The sequence below is a fragment of the Sphaeramia orbicularis genome, chromosome 18, assembly GCF_902148855.1.
Source record: "Sphaeramia orbicularis chromosome 18, fSphaOr1.1, whole genome shotgun sequence".
Lineage (NCBI taxonomy): Eukaryota > Metazoa > Chordata > Actinopteri > Kurtiformes > Apogonidae > Sphaeramia > Sphaeramia orbicularis.
In genome coordinates, this window is record NC_043974.1 from 19,394,843 (window position 1) to 19,412,973 (window position 18,131).

Here is an 18,131-nt window from a genome sequence, read left to right on the forward strand (position 1 = left end):
TTTGTCCCAAGTGTTTTTATTCCTCTGTAGACATTAAAACAATGTGATTGAAATTTTTTTATGAACCTATTTTTCATGGAGTTACAAAAATGTCCACTCAGCTGGACACCATGCATTTAATTTTTGAAGCAAAGAAACATGTATTTAAAACCCATCATCAGAAAGTGATATACTGTGTGGAAACCATGAAATAAAAACATTTTAATGCAGCTAATCTGATGTTTTCTCACATTTTATTATACTTTAATACTAGTTATTACTCAATTCATGGAGATAATATGCAAAAAGAAACCCATGCAAGAGAATAGCTGTAGAACAGATGTCCACTGTAGTGACCACTATGCATGAAAGGGTTAACTCTATATGCATCACATCAACTGCAGACTTGTAACTATGTTTGACTGCACTGTCCCTGTCAAATAAATAAATGAACTTACTTTATTTTTTTATTTTTTTTTTTTTGCCAATTATGGTTAACCCTTTCAAGCACGAATTATGAGAACCTTAATCAAGATTTTTTTCCTGAGTGTTTTTATTTCTCTTTAGGCATGAAAAAAACAATGCAATTGAAAAGGTTCTTATGAAAAATAAATAAATAAACAAACAAACAAACAAACAAAAACAAACAAACAAACAAACAAACAAACAAAAAATATATATATAAAAGTTAAAAAAAAGACATACAACTACTACTACTAATAAAAATGATCTTATGAACCTATTTTACATGAAGTTGCAAAAATGTCCATTCAGCTGGACACTGTGCATTTAATTTTTGAAACGAAGAAACATGTATTTACAGATTAATTGTGTGAAAACTGGGGGGGGGGGAGTTGTAGTTCTGGGGGTGACAGTATGCTCAGGGGAGATCTACACAATGTTACCAATTCATGTCAGAAAAGATATGTAGTGTCTTAAAACTTTAATAAAGATATGTGCAAAAAACAAACAAACAAACAAACAGAAAATCCATGAATGTATAAGAGAACAGCTGTAGAACAGCTGTCCACTGTAGTGACCAGTATACATGAAAGGGTTAAGGAACCAAATATGGTAACTTTATTGACCTTTATTTTCTACATAATAAAAAATGTTGAGAAATGTCACAAAAGTAATAATTTCAGAGTATGTCTATGAGTGGCCTATAAAAGGGTAAAGGGTGTTAAAATCAGACTGAAGTCTATAATGAAATGCATACTAATCAGATCAGTCAGGAGGAGTTAAAGGATTGATTGAAATAAATCTGTTGAACAACAAGTTTTGAATTTTCCATTCGACATAATTTAACCTTTGTTTGCCTCTACAGACAAACACCACAGAGGATCATTAGACATTTATGAACTCCTCCCCCTCCTCTCGCTCTGTCTTTCTGATCGGGGCAACGTCAGCCTCCGCTATTTCATCTCACACTTGACTGAAGCCAGCAGTCGCTATGAATTAGGGGAAGACGGGCAGGTTTCGGTGTTAGCTGAGGGCAGCGTCGGGGTAATGTCGACCTGTCAGGATCTAACCCGATCTACCGTCCTGGCAACAATGCGGCTATGAATGATTTAGAGCGGGTGAGAGAGTACAAAGCTTTTGTTTGGCTCTCCCATGGGACCCATCCTCCATTTCATACAGCCCAAAACAAAACACTGAGGGTAACTGACTGTAAAATAAAACAGGGTGTGGCATGCTGGATGCATCACCGCTGTGCGCTTTACCAGGCTAATCTGCAGTAAAACCCTTAGCAATGCAACAAAATGCATAAGTATACACAACAAGGACAGCCACGGGGTGATTAATTGGAACTCCTTTGGCCATGATTTGTGATCAATATGAGCTTTTTCTCTTAGTAACACACAACTCATGGAGAGGGTGTCAGTGCTCAAGGGGGGAAATAGATTGAACACAATAACAATTCACTCCAGCGCGCAAAACAAAATGAAATATCTAAGCAATTAGTCAATTAAGTTGAGAGCAAACAAGGTGGTTTCACGCCAGCCTGCGCCCAGTCATTAGGTTTAAATCATTAGAGGGCATTCTGGGAAAAGCTCCAGATTTGGTGGTTTGTAGATTTAAAAAGTGGCCACTTTTCTTTTTCACACTTTAATTTGTTTTATATAAACTCTTTTGTTTTCTCAGCTGAGGACATGTACAAGTCATTAAAAGGGAAGCCCTGCTAATTCTACACACAAAGAAACTAAATAAGACTGACAAATGTCATTAACAGCAGCGGAGAAGAGGCAGTGTGTCGCAGTTCACAAGAATGACATGGACATGTTACCCCCTGGTTCGCTTTGTTTATTAAGAGTTTAGCAGCAAAACTACTGGTTCAGCTCATACTAAATTGAGTTTATAGATTGCCAGTGACCCAGAATTGACATTATCACATTTTGGGAAAAGTAGGTCAAAGTTTTTCTGATTGTTTAAAATTGTTCCTATTTACTTATAATGGGGAAAATACATGCGAGGGGCGGGGTTTGTTGTGCCTGACACCACTTGTTAGGGATTACATTCATTTAATTTAATGTTTTTAATAATAATGGTGAGCAGCTACAAAACCATTGGTGTTAGGATTTATCTTGAAGGATTACTGAGTTAATGCTATAAAAGCAGAATAATAAGTGGTCCCTGGCACAACAAACCCCGCCCCTCGCATATATTGTAGCTTATTTTGGCATCAATCCAGCTGATGTCATCATGTCTATGCATGTGCTGATGTCAGCATGTCAATTGCCTCTATATATGCGTCAAGTTTGAAGTACATTGAAACAAAATGGATGTTTTTATAGACATTTGAAATCTCACCCATTGTAAGTAAATGAGAAAAATAAGTAAAAATGTTTTTTTAAAACTCATAAAAAAATTTGAATTTTGACCTACTGTTCCCAAAATGTAATGAAATCTATACTGGGTCACTGGCAATCTATAAACCCAATTTGGTATCAATTCAACCAACAGTTTTATTGCTAACAAGTGTTAAACAAAGACACAAAGACACAAAGAAACTGAACCAAAAACAATACCCCTTGCCTCCTCTTCTGGAGGTGGAGTAAAATAAGAAGAAAAGCAGAGGAAGTTGTTCCTCAATGAGTAAAAAATGTAAATATTCAAAAATGTGTTCGTTTTCTTGAGCAAAATGAGCAAAAATTTGATGATTTTAGGTTCCTGACTGAAAATAATTTTCTATGTTCCTCTGAGAGATCAAATTTAAGGGGGATTTAAGGGGAATATAGACTCAGCATGCCATGTTTATTTGTCAAAACAAGATGAAAATCATTGTTAATTGGAATAATTCTGAGATCTAACCCTAACTAGGCAAAGAATTACTGTTAATCTCAATTTACCAATCACTGTGTCCCCAAATATTTTTGCAAACGTGGACTCTGTCAGACTTGATTTTTAGTTTTGTTGAAAGTAAAATTAAGAAGTTGTGTTCAAGAAGATGAGAAATTTCTATAAAATGAGCTTATTTTCCATGTCCAGAGGGTTCAATGTAAAAAAAAAATATCTAGAATTACAGTGCAGAATTACTATACTTGGACTCTTCTGGTCTTTCTCAAGCTGCCAGTGCGCTCTCTTTCTAACAATTTATCCATTTTAAATAATGTAATAACTGAAGAAATGGAACTAAGCTGTTTTGGGATGGAAAATAAAAAATGAGGCAAAATACAGACTAAGAAATATATTTCACAAAGCTGGGTTTAAGACATCTGCAATTAGTTCATGAACCTGCAGATCCTACTAATATCCCCTTTGGCCTCCTGCCCTTTCATCATTCCCGCTCTGATCTCCATCCTGTGTCGACTCCCCTCCTCCTCCTCCTCCTCCTCCTCCTCCTCCTCCTCCTCCTCCTCCTCCTCCTCCTCCTCCTCCTCCCCCTCCCCCTCCCCCCTCCCCCTCCCTCTGTTTCCTCTGCTCTCATCTCTCCATCATTTACCTGAATCCCTCAGTCTGTCTTTCTCTGAGCAGGTGAGGAAATCAATCACTGATTTGTCAATTCCCTCTGCAGCAGCTCCCACCCAGACGGAGGGGGGGGTTCAACATCGACCCGCACCTCTTCGCCAAGATTTGGGAGGTTTATAAACAGCCAGTGTGTGTGTGTGTGTGTGTGCATGTGTGTGTGTGTGGCTCTGAACATATGTGATTCCACACACTGAACAAAGACAGGATGTATTGTGTCTCACTGTTATTCTTTGTCTCTGTTTCTGCCTTTTCCTACATGCAGCATCTCTCAATCACACACACACGCAAACACACACACATACACACTTTTTCTCCATCACTTTGAGCTCTTGTATGGAGAGAGATTTCTAATGATAGGGCAGGGTTAGTTGTGCTGCTGTTATTAAGATTTCACAGGATGCAAGCACACACTCCACACACACAGCCCCGTCATTGTCGTGTCACAGCCGTGGGCTATTTTTGGAAGCCTTGCCCACAGCCCTCAGTGCAAACGCCTGCCCTCCCTCTCCTCCCACAGCACCCGTCAACCCTCTGTCGCCCTCTGTCACCACGCCAGCCAATCAGGACCCTCTCCGAGCCGCTCCGACAGGAAGTGAAGCTGACAGCCCACCAATCAACTAATAACTACTCTCTGCAGCAAGACGCTGACAAGGCTCATCGTGGATATGGATGCAGTATTTACGGTTATTTATGGTATAATTACACAACAATGAAACACTTGGCTGTGATGGCGGACGAGCGACTTGGTGAGGTTCACACAAAGCTGGATGGGAAGAAGAGGACGATTCTTTAACGATAATACGACTCACCTTAAAGCGGTCATATTTTGCTAAACCCATTTTTATTCGTCTTTGATACATTTATTTGTGTATTTGGAGACTCTAACAGATCAAAAAGTTGGAATTTGAACCCTCCAGGTGCTGCAAAGTTGGATCTTAGGTTTTTTTTACATTAACATTAGTTTGGTCTCACTTTTAAATGTATTTTTGTCAACACTGTAACATGAAACATACAGTGTTAAATGGGTCATATTTGCTAAACCCACTTTTATTAATCTGGTTCATTTATTTGTTGATTTTGGGGACCCTAATAGTTCCTAAAGTTTGAATTTGAACCCTCCAGGTGCTGCAAAGTTATCTTTATATTAATTCCGGCACAAATCGAGTGGATTTCCACAACCTGTTTCAGTATGTTACGTCTATAACTAGTTACGTCACAACATTTGCACATATAAGGTCAAGACTTCCGACGAACATTTCTCCAAATACGTCATAATTGTTTATCAGCAGCAGCGGTTGTAGTCCATACTGAAAATAAACTGAAACGTTGGAATTTGAACCCTCCAGGTGCTGAAAAGCTATCCTTATATTCATTTTGGCAAAAATCGAGTGGATTTCTACAACCTGTTTTAATTCTTTTTTAATGTTTTTTGCGTCTATAACTAGTTACGTCAAGACATTTGCACATATAAGGTAAAAACTTCTGACGAACATTTCTCAGAGTACAGAGAAATGGGACAGAGCAGCACGGTCGACAACCTGGAAGGGGTGGGGCGTGAAGTGGTTCATTTGCATTTAAAGGGCCAGCGCTCAAAACGACCTTTCTGGTGTCATTACTAATAAAATGGAGGCTATATTTTTTGAAATTTAGCTCATCTTTGCAGTCTGTCTATCGCAAGTGTTGATATCGCGATAACGCAACATTTTCAATATATCATGCAGCCCTACTATAAATACAGCTGAAAGAAATGGTCCAGTATGAAGACAAGAAAGAAATGGAAATAACCTTAATAAATAAATAAATAAATAGGGTTGAAGATGGACGTGTGGAGTTGAATTAATGAAGAATTCAGGCCCAAGCAGAGCATCTACAGTTTATGCAGACCACAGGGAAATGTTTTAAAATGCATAATTCCATTTAAAAAAGCAAAATATGAGCCCTTTAAAGTAATCAAACTACAAATGTGTTTGGCGTGAATGAGTGATTTAACCAAAAGAGACCTAAACAGCCACTGGTGACCAAAATCATCTACTTATGTTTAATAACTTCTGTAACTGCTAAACCTATCAATCCATGTAAATAACTGGTGTAAAATACAGTTTGTCATCTTTTCATCTTTATCAGATATGACCCATTTGGACGTTCAGAGGCTCCGTAGTTACCGTGGAAACACTGTCATCGTCTACAAACCCATGGACCTGGATCAAAGACAGTGGATGGAGACGCTTGTTTTATGTTCAGTTACTGATATATTTGCTGAAAAAAACTCACTTTTGCTTCAGTTTTGTCAGTTTCTGATAGAATAACCCTCAACTTTAATCTGAGCTTTAATGAATATCTACATGATCAGTGAATTCAATATGGGTAAATACCAGATTTTCACTGAAAAAATACAAAATATAGAGGATAATATTATAATAGGATCTCACTAGGATCAATATTGGTAGTTGAGATAAGGACATGATTTACCTGAATTGAATTAAATGTGTATTCTCTTCTGTTGTATATTTAGCAATGATTACATTGAATTTTTTTTGTTTGTTTGTTTGTTTTCATATGGAAATATTGTGTTAATTGTAAATAAGGTTAGGCAAAATAAGTCTGAACTTCAGCCTAAACTCTTTTGGTCGCATTACATATGGAACAATGGAAATGTTTTTTTTTGTTTGTTGTTTAAAGTAATTAACAACCGAATAAACTACTGCTACTACTACTAATAATAATACTAATAAATGGTATAAAATAATTTAGGGAAGGTTAAATGGAAAGAAACATTTATTTGGAAATTGGGAAAAGTTGCACTGGGTCGCTATGGAAACAAAGTGTACAAATTCACTGTATGATGCTGCATGTTATATGGCACTATATGACATTTACTAGTATGATTAGTTTGTAGTGGTTTAGGCTTTATTCTACTTACTTATTCATTTTATATGTTACGCACAATGACCAGATGCACTGTGTTTACTGTTATGTGAACTGATCAATATACAATATACAGAAAACAGTGGTTGGTGTTGTTGTATCAATGCTTTTAGACCTCACATGTCGTCAAATAAAAGGGGTTGTGGAAATGCATCATGTTTTGTGAAATATCAATGTATAATTTTTAAAACATGCACACATTCCAATCACAGGCCAAATTATTGCTATTTTATACCTGGCCTGAAAAATAGAAATGCAAAAAAAAAAAGAACAGTTGGTCCCCAAAGAGCCTCTAATCAGTGAGCAAATTATTTGGCTCATTAAGAAAAAAGGCTCCAAATTTATGTCCTTATATGGAACAGATTAAATAAACGCTGGAAAAGAGCTATACAGTATAACAACAAGCCATATGGTAAGTAATAAAAACAAAAAAACATGTTTATTTTGGTAATATGGTGAATTCAGGAGGTCTGTTTCCTTCTGAGACAACAGCATGAAAAGGAAACTGACACCATTTGGTTTTTTGGGGGTTAAAAGATCTGCACCCTGAGTTTTTTTCAGGCGTCCCATCATTATCCACCCTATTATTTCAGACCAGGCTTCTGTTCTGTATTTAAACTAGTTGCTTTTCCATCGACCAAAAACAGAGAAAACTTGAGTGATTAAGTGATTTATTGCCATTTATTATACTTTTTTTTTTTTTTTTTTAGTGCAGATCAGGTGTTTTCCTAGATTTAACTGAACATAAACTAAGTGTCTCCATCCACTGTCATTGATCAATCCATGGGTTTTACTGGTGAATCAATGTTATAGAAGATGACGGTGTTTCCATGGTAACTATGGAGCCTCTGAACGTCCAAATGAGTCATATCTGATGACCATGAGAAGACGACAAACTGCATTTTACACAATTATTGATAGAATTAGTGGCTTTTGATAACTGCTGTATATGTGGGTCTTTATGGGTTAAAGGATCTCAAAGTAGTAATAAGTGACATTACTCTGATAAAGTACTTAAAATAGTTACTGATTACATTTTTACCCCATTGTATTTCAGCAGTAATCTTCCTAACACTGACTGCATTACTGTCTGATAGTAGTAAAGTATAGAACTATACAACATAATGAAGACGTACGTTGGCCCTCTCAAAGTCACCTTTGTTATCTTTTCCAATTCCTTCTCTGCAGAGCTATACTTCACACATAATGAATCAGGACAAAGCCTTTTCCTTCATTTGTCTTTGTGAAAGAATGTCTATAAATGAAGACCAGGCTCTCCGGTGACATGAGCTGATAGGCCACATGCCCCGCTGAACTTGTGAAGTTCACAAATCAAGACTCTTCTTCAAAGCAACGTCGAGAATACATTTAGTTAATTGAATGCAGAAATGCAGCGAAACCTAATTTATACAAATCACTGGTGAACACAGCCACTTCCTACCGTTGTGTAATTGCTTGTGCTCTCGCAGAAAGGACACCTGTAATCATTGTGGCAGCCTCACCACGACAAACCACAACAAAAACAATTCATAAACAGATTAAATGAAGGAGGCGACACAGTGAAATGAAGGGAAATTGAGGTTATAGGGTGCATGGGAGAACAGAAATGGAGCAGAATGAGAATGGAAACTGGCAGAATGGATAAGTAAGATAAGAAAATCCTACAAGAAAATGTTTACTAATGCCTACTCATTAAGAGTCTTTTATCAATCTGCTGCACTTTGGTGAAATCTGCACGTTTAAGGTCCCTTCAAAGAGTTGTAATGTTAAACACTGACAGCAGCCACTCAGCTGGAGACTCTTACTTTTCCTCCTCTTCCACAACAGACCCCAGACAAAGCAGTCTTGAGAAACTGTTTGTCGCTCCTGTTGTGTTTTCCGTGTAAATCATTAAGTCCCGTTTGAATCAAAGCAGCTCGCGGGATGCGTCTGGCGAGGCGGGCTGTCGAGCAAGCTGCCGCGCTCTGCTATGACGGGCTTTATTTCTGTGATCGTCATCTGTACCCGACAACGTTCGAGCAGAGGACTGCCACTGGAGTTCATGGAGTTGAACTCTTGATGTCTGGATTGGCAAGGACAATCTCCGAGCACATCAGCGGCCTCATTTATCGAACTACGTGTACTGAGAGGCAAAAGACATCAGAGTCGCAAAGTATGGCTGAGATTAGCATTCGGAGTGTAATTACTGAAGAATGACTGTAACTGTAACTGTCTTGCCCTCATTCAATCACTTCATTCAGTCATGTTTCTGCAGGTTTATGAGCATAGGCAAGAGTTTCAGCCCCGTATGAGAAAACGAAGCACCTTTTCCAACATGGTGCCCATACCTAGAAGTTCATTAGAACCTGTATTGGCTATTTCAGACTAGCGATTCACCGATACCACTTTTTTCCAGACCAAGTACAAGTACAAGTACTTACATTTGATTACTTGCCGATACCGAGTACCAATATGAGTACTTAATAAGACCATTACAGTTCTTAGTTACTTTTGAAAATGTGCTTTATTGTTATTGTCATTAGTCTGACGGTAACGAAGAGCTGCTGCTGACATTTAATGCGTTGGAATGAGTGTTTGTCAATCAATCCACCAGAGGGCGCCGCTCTTAATTAACCATTCTTGCTAAATACCACGAAGAAGAGTAAAGTTTTTTGAGAAGAAGAAGAAAGTCAGTAATAACAAACATGGCGACGACAGAGGAGGTAATACTAATGTGGATGCTAATGTTGATACTGATGAGGGTAGTTTTTCACTAACTCACTCAGTTGCTCTTTGAACAGATCCACTACCTCACAGGTGTCAAACATGCGGCCCGGGGGCTAAAACCGGCCCGCCAAAGGGTTCAATCTAGCCCGCAGGATGAATTTGCAAAGTGCAAATTAGGGCATCAAACTCAAAAATCATATCATAATAACCAATAAATAATGACAACACCAATTTTTTCTCTTTGATTTAGTGCAAAAAACATTAAATTATGACAATGTTTTACGTTAACAAGCAATCCTTTAACAATAAAATATGAATAACCTGAACAAATATGAAAAACCTGAAATGTCTAAAGAATATTAAGTGCTATTTTAACAATATTCTGCCTGTTACTAAAAAAATTGTGCCTTTGTAGATCGGATCTGTAATGCATGTGTATAAATGATAAGTTGAGGCACAATATTGATAAAATTGTACTTATTTTTCTTAACAAATTTTATTTTTTTCAGGTTATTCACATCCTTTTTGTTTGGATAGTTTGTAAGCATAAATATTGGCATAACTGAATGTCGTTTTTTTGCACTAAAACAATTTGGAGTTGCCATTATGTATTGGCTATTATTGTACTGGTCCGGCCCACTTCAGATTAAATAGGGTTGAATGTGGCCCCCGGAAGAAAATGAGTTTGACACCCCTGCACTACCTCCACAGTTCCCAGTGGTACTGCTTCTCTGTCTGGGTATGCACAGAACCTTTATATAAGATAATATGATGACCTTTATATGGCTCTGGGTACGCATCTGCAGGCTCCTGGAAAATGCACAGAATAACGGACGGAATGTCCACAGAGGACGGACAGAATGCTCCATTTGTATCCGTCTATGTCACAGGTGTCAAACATGCGGCCCGGGGGCCAAATTCGGCCCGCCAAAGGGTCCAGTCCAGCCCTTGGGATGAATTTGTGAAATACAAAAATCACACTAGTATATTAACAATCCTTTTAGTTCAGGTTCCACATTCAGACCAATTCAATCTCAAGTGGGCAGGACCAGTCAAATACTATCATAATAACATAAAAAATAATGACAACTCCAAATGTTTCTCTTTGTAAATGTAAATATTTTCATGTATTTACACTAAAACAAAGTATAATTTTGCAAAAATGTGAATAACCTGAAATGTCTTGAGAGAAGCAAGCACAATTTTAATAATATTCTGCCTGTTAAGAAATGTTTTAAGTGTTTGTAGATCCACTGTGATCTGTAAGTTATAATGTACATGTGTAAATGATAAACTGAGACAGAATATTGTTAAAGTTACACTTATTTCTTCAGTTTGTTCAGTTATTCACATCTTTTGAAAGGATAGTTTGTAGACGTAAACCTATTCATAAAGTAAATTCACTTTTTTTGCTCTAAAACATAAAGAAAAGTTTGGAGTTGACATTATTTATATATAATTATGTTATTATTTCACTGGTTCGGCCCACTTCAGATCAAATTTAGCTGAATGTGGCCCCTGAACTAAAACGAGTCTGACACCCCTGTGCTATATCTTTAACATAACTTGCTATCACCGTTACCTTTGTCACTGTCGTTTATTTTGAAAAATCTCCACACTGCTGACATTACTCCTCCACCGTGTATCTGCTGCACTATGAGATGAACGCCACGCTGCCGTCAAGTGGTATCAGTGTGTTTGTATCAGAGCACTTTTACGATTAAGAATATTAGTACACATGTTCAGTATCGGACCGATACTCGATACATGTATTGGTGCATCCCCATTTCAGACATGGTATAAAAATATAGAAAGCTGGATGTGATGTTAGTGTGATTTAAAGAGGTCACAGTGGAGAATACATCTTACCAAGCATGCCAGAAGGAGAAAAAAATCCAACACCATGTGATCATTGTGCACATTTTCATTCCCAACTCGTCACATGCTGACGCTCGGTCAGGGTTTCACATCTAGACGTGCAAGTTCCCCTTATTCTACTTTTCCACTGACATTATTAGGTCAACTTGGCACAGGTTTTTTTTTTTTTTTTTTTGGTGTTTCCACTGTGTGAGAGCAGAGACCCCCCCCAGGGACTATCAGATACTATTTCTACTATCACCTTCTCAGATTTCAAGCAAGCGAAGGTGATGCTATAATCAGAATATATAATCAGATGTTGAGACGGAATCAGCGCTGCGTCAATCCATAACGCATCATCATGTTGAGACGTGGGATACTGAAACAAGTGGGAAATCTGCGAAAATGTTGGAGCAAATTCAAGTTGGTCTTCTTAGATTTTATGTGTAAACTGCTATGTTCTCATAAAAAAAATTATAATTTACAGTTTCATTTGTTTCCATTATTACAGCAGTAGACAACAACAGAAAAAACATCTACAGTCGTGGAAAAAATTATTAGACCACCCCTTGATTTCTTCAATTTCTTGTTTGTTTAATGCCTGGTACAACTAAAGGTACATTTGTTTGGACAAATATAATGGTAACAACAAAAATAGCTCCTAAGAGTTTAATTTCAGAGCTGATATCTATCCATTTTCCATGTTTCTTGATAATAACCAAAATCACTTCAGTTTTTCCATCAATACTTTCTGCCAAAAACAGTGCTTTTTAGGGACTCCATGTTTTCTTTTTGTCTGTTTTAGTCACATGATACACACAGAAGCTGGTACTTGATTGCATAACCATTGTTTTTGATGACTTTTGATGGTCTAATAAATATTTCCGCGACTGTACCTGGGACCCTGCACACTAGATACTGAAACCATAGGTGTAGGTTGTTGAAATCATCACCAACAGGTCTTGACCAGCTGAGAGTACGTGACAACTTAGAAATGGAAATCACCTCAAGTATCTGTGGAGATTCCTGCCTCATACGTTCTATCTCCTCAAAGTAAAAAAAAAAAAAAAGTTTTCTGTGTAGATTCAGGGGTAGGCAACCTGAGGCTCCAGGGCCACATTTGGCTCTTGGATGCTTTTCCAGTGACTCAATGTAGCTTTGTCAAAACCATATGGAATTATAACTTTTTTTGGGTACACATTTAGCCATAGCAATAATGATTCTGATGTTATACAGTTGTAAAAATGTAGACTCTACTCCAAATGAATAATGAAAAAAAGTAATAGTCGCAAAAGTCGACTACTGAAGGTACAAACAAAAAGTTGTGGATATTTTTCATTTTTAGGCTATTTTTTTCAGTTGGGATTCTTGCACAGAGCTCTTTCCTCTTTGTGTATGAATGGAAACACATTTTTTAATGACCAGACGTAGTTTTTATTTACAAATGGCAAAAATGACAAAAAAAAAAAAAGACAAAAAAAAAAGAAAGAAATATCCTCAACTTTTTGTTTGTAGTGTATTTATCTGTATTCTCCATTGCAAAGAAAAGCCGTCATTTACCAGATAATTTTTGCATCAAACGAAAATAATGACAAATATCACTGTTTTCAGTTCTTTAAATACAATGAACTTTGATTTATTCTCCACATATCCTGTCCAAACTAATCCTAAAGAGCTTCGTAACAGTCACCATTTGAGGAAAGATATCAGGTATCTTTTGGCTCCAGACAGTTTTGTTTTTTCTATTTCTGTCTTAAAAATGGCTCTTTAGATTGCAAAGGTTGCTGACCCATGGTGTAGATTAACAGTAACACCTGCGAAAACACACATAATGATCTATAAACCTGTATTGGCAGAATTCTGGGCTAAAAAACTTGTAGCTATGGCATCAGTCAAGAGGAATTTAAGCCAAAACCCAGGAGCGTGAGAAAATATCAATACACTGTAGATATTACATGTTATGGGATGGCATTGATTCTCAAATACTTAAATTTAAACGTTATTAATAATTTACGTGCAGACTTTAATTAATTTTGCATTGTGTTAAACTCTGTCTTCAACTGCATTCCAGTATTTTAGCTTTGATTTAATGGCGGTGTGTTTTATCATGCTATGTAGATTTGATATGACTCAAATCTGTAATATTTAACTTGGATACTATACTTTTCCAATATAAAGACAGTGATTGCATGTAATCGCATTTGGAAAATGACTTAAAAAGCTGCACATCTAAGGAAAATAAAAACAAAGAATAATAACACTGTAAACTGAAAAAATTACTACATCCCACCCGATGCTGAAGCCTTATTTTCTATTTATTCCAACTTGTTTCTCCAAATCGCAGACTCCCTTGATACAAAGTGAACGCAATTACTTAAAAATACATCCGCAGCAGGTCATGTACAGTCCGCCAGATAAAACCTGACATTGATGAGGACGGATTGGATTGAAAAGAAAGACACAAAGGGAAACGGCTCGAGCAAAAGGGAGGTGGAGGAGGAGGAGGAGAGGAGGGAGGAAGGACAGAAGGATGAAAATAGGGAGGTAGAGAGATGAAGCAAAGAAGAGTGAATTGAAATATCTGTGACGACCTCCATGTAATTACAGTGCTGTTCTATATTAATCATTCCCGGGACAGATAGGACTTGCATGAAAGTTGTATACATAATTAATAACCAGGGATGGAGCTTCCTTGCTTTGCGTTCAGCCGTGGATGGGTGGATGACAGAAAAAGAGGAAGACGGCTTAAGATTCGCTGATAAACACCAAACGTGTTGCTCTACACATGTCTCAGACCTGAATTCCAGTGTTCTTTGCTGTATGAGGAGCTATATTCAATTTCTAGTTGGTTTTCAGTGTGAAAACCTTGGGTAATGCATTTCCCAAATAGCACCCTATTGCTTCATGAATAATCCAATGGAAGCCTCTATTGAATTAAACCCTAGATGTAGTAAATCTGATCTATTTTTTCTTGTATTTTAATATTGTAGAGAAGTACTGGTTGATTTTGTACACTCTGTTCAATGGATTATCATTTTCATAGTGATTAGTGATGTGCGGATTGATACTGAAATATCGATATCTCTGATACCAGCTCGTCTCACTCTAGAATCGATTCACAAATCAAAATATTGATTCTTTTGATACTTCAGTCATTTGAGGTACTGTATATCAGGAACACAGTGGAAAGTAGCTAAAACTATCGGATCTTTTCCAAGATGACACGCGATGGTGGGAACTACTTCTCTTCCGCCTGGGTAAGTGTGTATTGTGTCAGTCAACTCTGACTCAGTCTGTAGAAAACAAATGGCAGAATACGAAAGGAGTCGTGTACAGCTATTTTAGCTCCACAAACAGCAAGAAGATGATTAATATGCAAGTTTTCATTTTTATAGTAGTTTTAATAATTAAACAATAATTTCTCTCATGTCTTGTATTCTTTGTGAAGTTATGATTTGAAATACACTATTTATTTTTTAGATTTTCCCAGACTAAGTGAATTTGCACAAAATATCGGTATTGGATCGGTATCGCCAATACCGGCCTGACTTTTCTCCGTATAAGAAAGCAAATCAGTGGCATCGAACATCACTAATAGTGATATTGTTCGTTGACAATAGGATGTAGTTAATTAGGCCCCACTTTCCTTTGTCAGAACTGTACTTTTAATGCCGTGTTTCCACTATGTGGTACCAGCTCGACTCGACTCAACTCGACTTGGCCTTTCGGCATTTCCATTATGATAAAGGACCTGGAAATCTGGTACCTGGTACTAGTTTTTTGGTATCACCTCCATCGAGGTTCCAAGACTGGGGACCAGATACTAAAACAGGACGTGTAAACACTACAGACCACTTGTTGGTCAGAGAGTCGTCTCTGTGACCTGCAGTTTTACAAAAAACAGATGCAGAAGTTCACAGTAAATATAGCGGTAGATTAATCCCATGATGACAGCCTGCAAAACTACACCATTGTCGTTGAGGAGATTCAGGCTTTGGTGGCCGATATAAAAATTCAGCATGAGTTTGACGAGACAACACAGCAATGAGCGAGTTTATCAGCGACTCTCTCAGCAGACAACTCTGAAGTAACGCGCCGCAACGCTATTGACATCCAGGTACTCTAAAGTCGGTAGTATCCTGTAACAGAAATGGTCTACAGCACAGGTTTTCAAACATGTGGCCCGGGGGGTCAAATCCGCTCGCCAGATGGTCCTGTCTGGTCCTTTGGATGAATTTGTGAAATGTAAAAATTACACTGAAGATACTAACAATCAAGGATGTTCAATCTAAAGGTGGGTCAGACCAGTAAAATACTATCATAATAACCTATAAATAATGAAAAAAAGCAAATGTTCTCTTTTGTTTTAGTGTCAACAAAGTAAAATTATACAAAAATGTTTACATTTACAGACTGGCTTTTCACAACAATATGAACAACCTGAAATGTCTTAAGAGGAAGTACGTAGTATTTTAACAATATTCTGCCTATTATCAAATGTGTGTATTTGTAGATCCACTGTGATCTGTAAGTTGTGATGCATATGTATAAATGATAAACTAAGGTGTAATATTGTTAAAATTACACTTATTTTTCTTAAGAATTTTCAGGTTGTTCATATTTGTTCATGTTACGTTCAAGTACGGTCGTAGATGTAAACCGTTTAATTACGGAATTTTACTTTTTTCACTCAAAACATAGAGAAAACTTTGGAGTTGATATTATTTCTAAGTTTCTTATCCTATTATTTAATATTTTTACTGGGTCCAGCCCACTTTATATCATATTAGGCCCCTGAACTAAAATGAGTTTGACACCCTGGTCTACAGGGATAGGACCTGGTACCTGAGTCGAGCCGGTTCATGTAGTGAAAATGCGGCATAAGTCAAAACGCAGCACATTTCATCATCTCAAAACAGTGTATTCCTAGTGTTTTATTCCATCGCTGCTTATGAACGGTGCCAGCTCGGACGTGCAAACACACCCATGCTGATGCTTCTGTTCTCTATCTGGTTAAATTGTGATTGTATTAGCTTGTGTCCCCTGACCTTGTCTTGTCTGAGCCATCCAGATAGAAGCGCAGAGAGGATTAGAGCACAGGATAAGGCCAGAGGGGAGCCACAGCCAACATCCACACAAACACCACACCGCTGGCGTTCACATGGGCTTTAGAACCTACTGTGTCATACAGCGTGTCACTCCTCAGGTCAGTATTAAACAACACACCGGAGCACAGGAGGAATCAGCTGCACAGTAATCGGCTTACTACTGGTATCTACGTTTACATGTAAGTCTTTCTACTTGTAGAGAGCCCAGAGTTGGTGACAAAAGACCTTCTGTGAAGCTGTGATATCCATAACATATACCCCCTCAGGCTGAGGATTATGGAAAACAGTAACATGTTTCCTTCCTTTATGAATACCTCATAAGGTTGACGTTCTTCTGGTGTAATATATTGTATATTCTCAAACATAGAGCGGTTACAATACACATGCAAATACTGACATCAAATAACACTTCTTAGACAGCCACTCTGGAACATGGGTCCAACATGGCATCCTGTCTGTTCTATGTTGAAGGCGTGAGTTATCCCAAACAGTATATTATTGAATTGTTAGTGCTACTCATCATCACCTCAGATCCTCCATAAAAACAGTTTTTCTGAATCCCAAGGCCTAACTCGAATCTTAAGAAATGCTAACATTGGTGAATTTACTCCCCATAGAAATCTGAATGTCATTTACAACCCAGCTCCTTGTTTTGGATAATCCCTAATGCTCCAACAAAAGCAAAAATTAATTTAAAAGTAAAATGTGGGTCATTTAGCAAACACTCATCTGTCCAAATTATCTCTAAAATGTCCTGTCAGAGAGATTTCAAATGCCGTGTTTTGATCCTAAAACGTTTCCCTGTGGTCTACATAAACTGTTAATGCAATGCTTGGGTCTGAATTCTTCATTAATTCAACTCCACAGGTCCATCTTCAACCCTATTTCTGAGTAATGACACCAGAAAGGTCATTTGGGTGCGGGCCCTTTAAATGCACATGAGCCACTTCAGGCCCCCACCCCCTCCAGGTTGTTGACTTTGCTGCTCTGTCCCATTCAACCTCTTATGTTCGTTAATACCTCCAACAACTGAACAGTTTAGGTAATCGACTTGAAATTTGGACGTATTTTCAGTATGAACTACAACCGCTGCTGCTGACCAAACAATTATGTCGTTCTCTGAGAATGTTCGTCAGAAGTCTTGACCTTACATGTGCAAATGTCGTGATGTAATAGACGCACCAAATTAAGAAGGAGTTGAAACGAGTTGTAGAAATCCACTTAATTTTTGCCAAAATGAATATAAAGATAGCTTTGCAGCACCTGGAGGGTTCAAATTCAAACGTTATGAACTATTAGGGTCTAAATACACAAATAAATGTACCAAAGACTAATACAAGTGGGTTTAGCAACATATGACCCCTTTAAAGTGAATCATAAAGTGAAGCGGTCTGGTTGACTGATAATTTTGCTTTTTGGATTACACCCAGATTCCCCTGGCAAACACTGAATATACAATGTTTGAGCAGTTCTCCTTCACATACACCCATTATTTGGTTTTGTTTTATGCATTGCCATTGTTTGGAGTGACTGGTGTGTACGAGCAGTACCTGCAAATATTTGTTTGTAGTGTTAATGTTTGGAATT

General features: G+C 37.6%; 1 protein-coding gene and 1 long non-coding RNA gene across 8 annotated transcripts in view; both read right to left on the reverse strand.

Annotated features, from left to right (window-relative positions):
- The window catches only part of sorcs2 (sortilin-related VPS10 domain containing receptor 2), a 593,249-nt gene that overhangs the window by 468,924 nt on the left and 106,194 nt on the right, over positions 1–18,131 (reverse strand). The gene's annotated exons all lie outside the window — the stretch shown is intronic.
- LOC115438486 (uncharacterized) lies at positions 249–17,846 on the reverse strand. Its single transcript, XR_003938081.1, has 3 exons — positions 17,723–17,846; positions 8,952–8,954; positions 249–259 (listed from the first exon to the last, which is right to left on the reverse strand). It is a non-coding gene; the product is annotated as an uncharacterized LOC115438486 (long non-coding RNA).